This window comes from Salmo salar, chromosome 03, assembly GCF_965601325.2.
Source record: "Salmo salar chromosome 03, fSalSal1, whole genome shotgun sequence".
NCBI classification, from domain to species: domain Eukaryota; kingdom Metazoa; phylum Chordata; class Actinopteri; order Salmoniformes; family Salmonidae; genus Salmo; species Salmo salar.
This window is the reverse complement of record NC_138293.1, coordinates 8,151,994-8,161,050: the sequence shown is the minus strand read 5'-3', so window position 1 is coordinate 8,161,050 and position 9,057 is coordinate 8,151,994.

The window sequence follows — 9,057 nt, the reverse complement described above, 5'->3', positions numbered from 1 at the left end:
GCAGCTGTAGATTTTTTTGAGGATCTAGGGACCCATGCTAAATCTTTTCAGTCTCCTGAGGGGGAAAAGGTGTTGTCGTGCCCTCTTCAAGACTGTCTTGGTGTGTTTAGAACATGATAGTTTGTTGGTGATGTGGACACCAAGGAACTTGAAACTCTCCAGCTGCTCCACTACAGCCCTGTCGATGTGAATGGGGGCGTGTTCGGTCCTCCTTTTCCTGTAGTCCACGATCGTCTCCTTTGTCTTGCTCACGTTGAGGGAGAGGTTGTTGTCCTGGCACCACCCTGCCAGGTCTCTGACCTCGTCCCTGTAGGCTATCTCATCGTTGTCGGTGATGTTATTTGACAACTCAGTCAAATGTTAAATCAAAACTAGATGTTGAACTGACGTCTGTGCCCAGTGGTGAGGTACGCTACTGTATGTCTACCTTTAACTGAGACATCATGGGTATGTGGGATAAAACCTGAAATAAGTCTGAATTTACCTCAGCTGACGTATAGTCCAACCTCTGGTTGAAGTGCTTAACATTTTACATTTACATTTTAGTCATTTAGCAGACGCTCTTATCCAGAGCGACTTACAGTAGTGAATGCATACATTTCATACATTTTTTTTTTTCGTACTGGCCCCCCGTGGGAATCGAACCCACAACCCTGACGTTGCAAACACCATGCTCTACCAACTGAGCTACAGGGAAGGCTTGTAGCTCAGCACAGTAGGACCCCAGTTTGTACCAAGTAACATGGCCAGGGCATTGCTCAAATACAAAATCTTTGCTTGGGTCAACTGTTGCCTGATCTAAAAGAGTGAGAACAAGGGAGATAGGAGAAAGAAAATAAGTGATATTTAGGAAGAGGTCATCATTTCATGGAGTCTGTGAAGGAAGAAACCACATGGAAAAAGTGTTGTTAGTTCCAAAAAACAGATTTTCACAAAGTCAAATAAATGTATTGTGTTGTAGGTTTCATGGTGCTTGTATCCAAACCAAAGTAGATAATTTAAAGACTGTTTCATACATTAGTTGGGGTCTCTATAAGCTACAATATGAGGACCTGAACCTAGCATAAAAGTGCATCCCTGTAGCTGTGCGAGCTAATACAGTCAAAATGGTTGCTTTGGGGTAATTGTGTGATTTGGCCAGGGGCAAGTTAAGCCAATAAATAGCTCAGTACATTAACAAACAAGAAAACAAACATGTTCCTGTGAGAAAGAGAGGCTTTGATAGAGTCTGATAGAGTCATGACATGGAGTCTGATCTTATTAAACATATCAAGAATCCGGCAGACATTTTCATGAGCTTAGTAGACTCAAATGTAGAGAACTTGCCTATGAATTGGCACAACATCCCCGTTCAAGACAACTGGCGGCTCAACTTACCCATTCTCTATTACCCCATACCCTGAGACCTCTTTTTTTGGACAAGCTATGTTTTCAAAACTGTTATGTTTACATGAATTCTGATTATTTCCAGGGATACACAACATCTTGAGATATATGTAGATATTTTTGTTAGAAAGAATACTATATTTCCCCTGACATAGTGATGCTGAATGTAAAAAATAGCTCAACATTAAAGTGAAAAGCCATATCTCAGACTGGCCAATAAAAATATAAGATTAAGATGGGCAAAATAACACAGACACTGGACAGAGGAACTCTGCCTAGAAGGCCAGCATCCCGGAGTCGCCTCTTCACTGTTGATGTTGAGACTGGTGTTTTGCGGGTACTATTTAATGAAGCTGCCAGTTGAGGACTTGTGAGGCATCTGTTTCTCAAACTAGACACTCTAATGTACTTGTCCTCTTGCTCAGTTGTGTACCGAGGCCTCCCACTCCTCTTTCTATTCTGATTAGAGCCAGTTTGCGCTGTTCTGTGAAGGGAGAGGTTCACAGCGTTGTACCAGATCTTCAGTTTCTTGGCAATTTTTTGCATGGAATAGACATATTTTCCTCAAACAAGAATAGACTGACGACTTTCAGAAGAAAGTTATCTTGTTAGGGACAGGGGGCAGCATTGGGAAGCTTGGATGAAGGAGGTGCCCAATGTAAACTGCCTGTTACTCAGGCCCAGAAGCTAAGATATGCATATAATTGGTAGTATTGGATAGAAAACACTCTAACGTTTCCAAAACGGTTAAAATAATGTCTGTGAGTATAACAGAACTGATATAGCAGGCGAAAACCTGAGACAAATCCATCCAGGAAGTGGAAATATTTTGATGTGGCTGTTTTTCAATTCAATGCCTATACAGAATGTAATGGGTTAGGACCCAGATTGCAGTTCCTATGGCTTCCACTAGATGTCAACAGTCTTTAGACATGCTTTCAGGCTTTTATTTTGAAAAACGATGAGTAAAAAGACCTTTTGGTCAGTGGACAGGGGAAGTAGGCAGAGCTGGATTGGGCGCGTGACTGTGGGCGCGCCGTTCGTTGTTTTTCCTTTCTATTGAAAATGATATTGTCTGGTTGAAATATTATTGATTATTTAGACAATAGACAACCTGAGGATTAATTATAAACATTGTTTGACATCTTTCGACGAACTTTACCGGTACTATTAGGATGTATTCGTCTGCCTGTTGTGACCGCCTTTGAGCCAGTGGATTACTGAACAAAACGCACCAACAAAACTGAGTTTTTTGGATATAAAGAGGGACTTTATCGAACAAAACAAACATTTATTGTGTAACAGGGAGTCTTGTGAGGGCAACCAGATGAAGATTATCAAAGGTAAGTGATTCATTTTATCGATATTTCTGACTTTCTGACTCCTCTACTTGGCTGGAAAATGTTTGTATGCTTTTGTAAGCGGGGCACTGTCCAAAGATAATCGCATGGTATGCTTTCGCCGTAAAGCCTTTTTGAAATCTGACACAGCGGCTGGATTAACAAGAAGTAAATCTTTAAGCCGATGTATAACACTTGTATCATTATGAATGTTTATTATTACTATTTCTGTCATTTGAATTTGGCGCTCTGCAATTTCACCGGATGTTGTCTTTCCCAGAGAGGTTATTTGTTTCTGGCCATTTTGAGCCTGTAATCGAACCCACAAATCCACCCTACCTCCACCCTACCTGACACCCTAGACCCACTCCAATTTGCTTACCGCCCCAATAGGTCCACAGACGATGCAATTGCAATCACACTGGAAACTTCAGGAAACAGCAGAGGGAGCACCCCCCATCCACATCGACGGGACAGTAGTGGAGAAGGTGGGAAGTTGTTTAAGTTCCTCGGCATACACATCACGGACAAACTGAAATGGTCAACCCACATAGACAGTGTAGTGAAGAAGGCGCAACAGCGCCTGTCACCGAAAACACTCACAAACCTGTCCTGTCACCGAAAACACTCACAAACTTTTACAGATGCACAATCGAGAGCATCCTGTCGGGCTGTATCACCGCCTGGTATGGCAACTGCTCCGCCCACAACCGTAAGGCTTTCCAGAGGGTAGTGAGGTCTGCACAACGCATCACCGGGGGCAAACTACCTGCCCTCCAGGACACTTACACCACCCGATGTCACAGGAAGGCCAAAAAGATCACCAAGGACAACAACCACCTGAGCCACTGCCTGTTCACCCCGCTATCATCCAGAAGGCGAGGTCAGTACAGGTGCATCAAAGCTGGGACCGAGAGACTGAAAAACAGCTTCTATCTCAAGGACATCAGACTGTTAAACAACCATGACTAACATTGAGTAGCTGCTGCCAACATACTGACTCAATCTCTAGCCACTTTAATAATAAAAAATTGGATGTAATAAATGTTTCACTAGTCACTTAAACAATGCCACTTTATATAATGTTTACATACCCTACATTACTCATCTCATATGTATATACTGTACTCTATACCATCTGCTGCATCTTGCCAACGCAGCACGGCCATCGCTCATCTATATATTTATATGTACATATTCTTATTCATTCCTTTACACTTGTGTGTGTATAAGGTAGATGTTGTGAAATTGTTAGATTACTTGTTAGATATTACTGCACGGTCGGAACTAGAAGCACAAGCATTTCGCTACACTCGCATTAACATCTGCTAACCATGTGTTTGATGCTCCAGATACTCAACTAGTCTAAAGAAGGCCAGTTGTATTGCTTCTTTAATCAGAACAACAGTTTTCAGCTATGCTAACGTAATTGGAAAAGGGTTTTCTAATGATCAATTATCCTTTTAAAATGATAAACTTGGATTAGCTAACACAACGTGCCATTGGAACACAGGAGTGATGGTTGCTGATAATGGGCCTCTGTACGCCTATGTAGATATTCCATAAAAAATCTGCAGTTTCCAGCTACAATAGTCATTTACAACATTAACAATGTCTACACTGTATTTCTGATCGATTTGATGTTATTTTAATGGCCCAAAAAATTGTTTTTCTTTCAAAGTGACCCCAAACTTTTGAACCAGTGTATTTGCTTGATGTTAGGTTGTTGACCGACAGTAGAAGACAGGTTCACTGGCTTTAACTGGGATCATGTCAACATTTAATGTATTTTTTATGTAACCTTCATTTAACCAGGCAACTGAATTGTGCAATGACGACCTTGGAAGAGACAAAACGTCGCCTGTGTGGACAAGGGCTAGAATTAAAAATGAAAACACAATATAAGACAAAACGGACAACACAGACAGACGACACTGGCAACAGCGCAAAAACAACAACATAATCAAATCAACATTTTATTTGTCACATACAAGTGTTTTAATTAGCACGTTCCCATTTTTAAACCTACGATTAAAGGGATAGTTCACCCAAATTACAACATTATATATTGCTTTCCTAATGTCAAGCTCTCAATGTGCGAGTTTGGAATGATAATGATACCATTCACGTGTCGCAATTTACTGCACTTGCGAGCTCCGGACAACACAAAATCGTCCCGAACAAAAGACTAGCATGTCAGAATTATCTGTCATAGATCTGCACATTTCGTGCTGTGTGAATACCTCTACAAGGGAGATTCTACACAATCGTTGTCTGTGGCCAATAGAAACATGACATGTGCTGTAGAACAGATTAATCAATTAGTTCATCTTTTTACAGCACAATAAGTTTAGCCTACATTCAGGATGTTTATGTGTATATTTCACACTGTTTTGTGAAAACAGCCAAATATATCCAAATCGGATTTTATTAACCACATTGTAGGCCAAATAGAACACATAGATTCTGAAGGATTTGACAAATAAGCTAATTGTTTTGCATTGCTATTTTGAATGACATTTTCAAATCAAACTTTATTTACACCAACGTTAGCGTTTGGAGACAGTGGGCAGGTCAACAAAAGCATGGATTGCAGTCTTAGACTGCTTACAGGGTAAGGAAACCAATATTACATTTTGTGATTTGAGTGAACTATCCCATTAAGACGGAGTTGAGTTGGGATATTTACTCACTCATGGCATCATTGGACCGTCCTGTTTTTTTGGTTTTTATCTTTATGCTCTGCATAGGCCTATGGCACCTGGTAACCCTAGGCCTTGACCTGAGTAGTTCACAACAGATGTCTGTGGGGTTTGAAAAGAACAGGGATAAATGCACAATATTACAGATTGATTTGGTCTGTGAAACTATTCATTAATATGCAAACTCAACTCTGTCTTAATCTTAGATATCAAATGGACACGTCATCAACCCAATGACTCTGCCAGTAAAGCCTGTCTCCTGTGCCAGCCTTCTCCCATTCCAAACATTGTCTGTTTACTTTACTTGACCTTGTTTTGTCCCTGCACCCACTCCATCCTCTCAATTCAGCAAATAGAGACATCAGTAGGAGTTCACTATCAGTTCCTCTAGTTTGCAATCACTATGTCAATAGATACACAACACATGCTCTGCATATAATAATGTGCCATTTAGCAGACACTTTTATCCAAAGCGCCTTACAGTCATGCGTGAATACATTTTACATGTGGGTGGTCCCAGGAATCAAACCCACTACCCTGGCGTTACAAGCACCCTGCTCTACCAACTGAGCAATTTTGAAAGTCGTACACCCTTATGATACTAGGCTGTGCCATGCAGGGCAATTTTGTAGACAGATGTCCTAAATGATCAACTCTAAATTAAATAGGGTAATATGTTAATTCTAACCAATCGAAAACTAGGCTAGGTTAGCCTAGGCTAAAGTGGAAGTCCAATATTTCTTTAGCATTTCCATGTAAAACAAGGCTATTCATTAGAAATCATTCAATTATGGAAACATCTTCATTTACAATCATTTCTGTAGCCTAATTTCACCAATCGAGCTCCATAAAATAGAAACCTGGAAGGCAAATAATACAAATGTTTTCATGTAACTACAATCTCATCTTTATTTAGGCTACATTAATCCTTGCAATTCCACATGAGAAACCCTCGTGTTTATAAGGAATCACAGCATTTGTACAATTTGACAGTTTACCTGGTAAGAATGGTAAGAATCAAACTAGTGAAGGACAGCCCATAGATTGTAAGAATCACACTAGTGAAGGACAGCCCAGAGATGGTAAGAATCACACTAGTGAAGGACAGCCCAGAGATGGTAAGAATCACACTAGTGAAGGACAGCCCATAGATGGTAAGAATCACACTAGTGAAGGACAGCCCATAGATGGTAAGAATCACACTAGTGAAGGACAGCCCAGAGATGGTAAGAATCACACTAGTGAAGGACAGCCCAGAGATGGTAAGAATCACACTAGTGAAGCACAGCCCAGAGATGGTAAGAATCACACTAGTGAAGGACAGCCCAGAGATGGTAAGAATCACACTAGTGAAGAACAGCCCAGAGATGTTAAGTGCATATATTTTCCACACACTGCCGCATTTAGTTATGAGAAATCAGTTTTTTTATGTGCCAAATGTTTGTATAGAGTATATATGAATGTATGATAGTAGTTGAAGATACAGTATATATGAATGTATGATAGTAGTATCACATCAGTATATATGGTAGTTGAACTTTTACCAGGTTATGTACAGTATATACTGTATTGAAATGAGGCTGCCAACATGCTGATAGAAATGTCATAGTAAACATGCCAGTAACTATACTATGTTTCTGTCTCACTCCTCTGCCAGGTTCTGGATGTCTATGCATCTGTTTCCTGTGTTGAGCTCCTGGAACCCCATGCATTGGACTCTGATGCCCAGTGCCAGGACTGGCTGAAGCAGGTGAAAAGACTGAAGGGGTCTATGGAGCTGGTCTGCTCCCAGAGAAGCCTGAAGCAGTATGGAGAGAGGAGCCGGGAACTGTTTGACTACATCTGGTGAGGGAAATGTCCCTTTGAAAGACTACAGAGGGCCATTTGACTTTCTTTATTCATTTTATTTTTTAAGAAAGTCAATATGCGTTGTGAAAGAGGTGAAGACCTTCACTGTATAAAGTTCTGAATTCAAGGTGCTAGTCCATCCACACATGTTGGAATGAAGTAATAAAGCAAGCATATCCATGATATTCAAAAAGCAAGAACAAAAATATATAGTATCAGTCAAAAATCTAGACACTTACTCATTGAAGGGTTTTTCTTTATTTTTACTATTTTCTACATTGTAGAATAAAAACTATGAAATAACACATAAGGAATCATGTAGTAACCAAATGAGTGTTAAACAAATCAAAATATATTTTAGATTCTTGAAAGTAGCCACCCTTTGCCTTGATGACAGCTTTGTACACTCTTGGCATTCCCTCAACCAGCTTCACCTGGAATGCTTTTCCGATAGTCTTGAATGAGTTCCGATATATGCTGAGCACTTGTTGGCTGCTTTTCCTTCATTCTGCGGTCCAACTCATCCCAAACCATCTCAATTGGGTTGAGGTCGGGTGATTGTGGAGGCCAGGTCATTTGATGCAGTACTCCGTCACTCTCATTCTTGGTCAAATAACCTTTACACAGCCTGGAGGTGTGTTGGTTCATTGTCATGTTGAAAAACAAAGGATAGTCCCACTAAGCACAAACCAGATGGGATGGCATATTGCTGCAGAATGCTATGGTAGCCATGCTGGTTAAGTGTGCCTTGAATTCTAAATAAATCACTGACAGTGTTACCATCAATGCACCCCCACACCTTCACACCTCCTCCTCCATGCTTCACGGTGGGAACCATACACCCGGAGATCATCTGTTCACCTACTCTGCGTCAAACAAAGACAAGGACAGATTTCCACCGGTCTAATGAACATTGCTCATGTTTCTTGATCCAAGAAAGTCTCTTCTTCTTGTTGGTGTCCTCTAGTCGTGGTTTCTTTGCAGCAATTCGACCATAAAGGCCTGATTCATGCAGTCTCCTCTGAACAGTTGATGTTGAGATGTGTCTCTTGAACTCTGTGAAGCATTTATTTGGGCTGCAATCTGAAGTGCCGCTAACTCTAATGAACGTATCCTCTGTAGCGAGGTAACTCTGGGTCTTCCTTTCCTGTGGCGGTCCTCACGAGAGCCAGTTTCATCATAGCGCTTGATGGTTTTTGCGACTGCACTTGAAGAAACCTTAATGTCTAAAACTAATGCTGGACTCTCGCTTCTCTTTGGTTCTTTGAGCTGTTCTTTCCATAATATGGACTTGGTCTTTTACCAAATAGCCCTATCTTCTGTATACCACCCCAACCTCGTCACAACACAACTGGTTGGCTCAAACGCGTTACGACAGAAAGAAATTCCACAAATTAACTTTGAACAAGGCACACCTGTTAATTGAAATGTATTCAAGGTGACTACCTCATGAAGCTGGTTGAGAGAATGCCAAGTGTGTGCGAAGCTGTCATCAAGGCAAAGGGTGGCTACTTTGAAGAATATCAAATATCAAATATATTTTGAATTAACACTTTTTTTGGTTACTACATGATTCCATATGTGTTATTTCATAGTTTTGATGTCTGTGTTTGTGTTTTGATACAATGTAGAACATAGTAAAACTTATATATAAATAAATAAAAGCTAAGTAATTGTTTGTCTGAATTAACTTTCTCCCAGATATGGTTAATTCTTCCAGAATAAGTAAAGATTTGTCCTTGTTTGTTTTGTGTTTTTAGTAATCATTGGAACCGTATCTG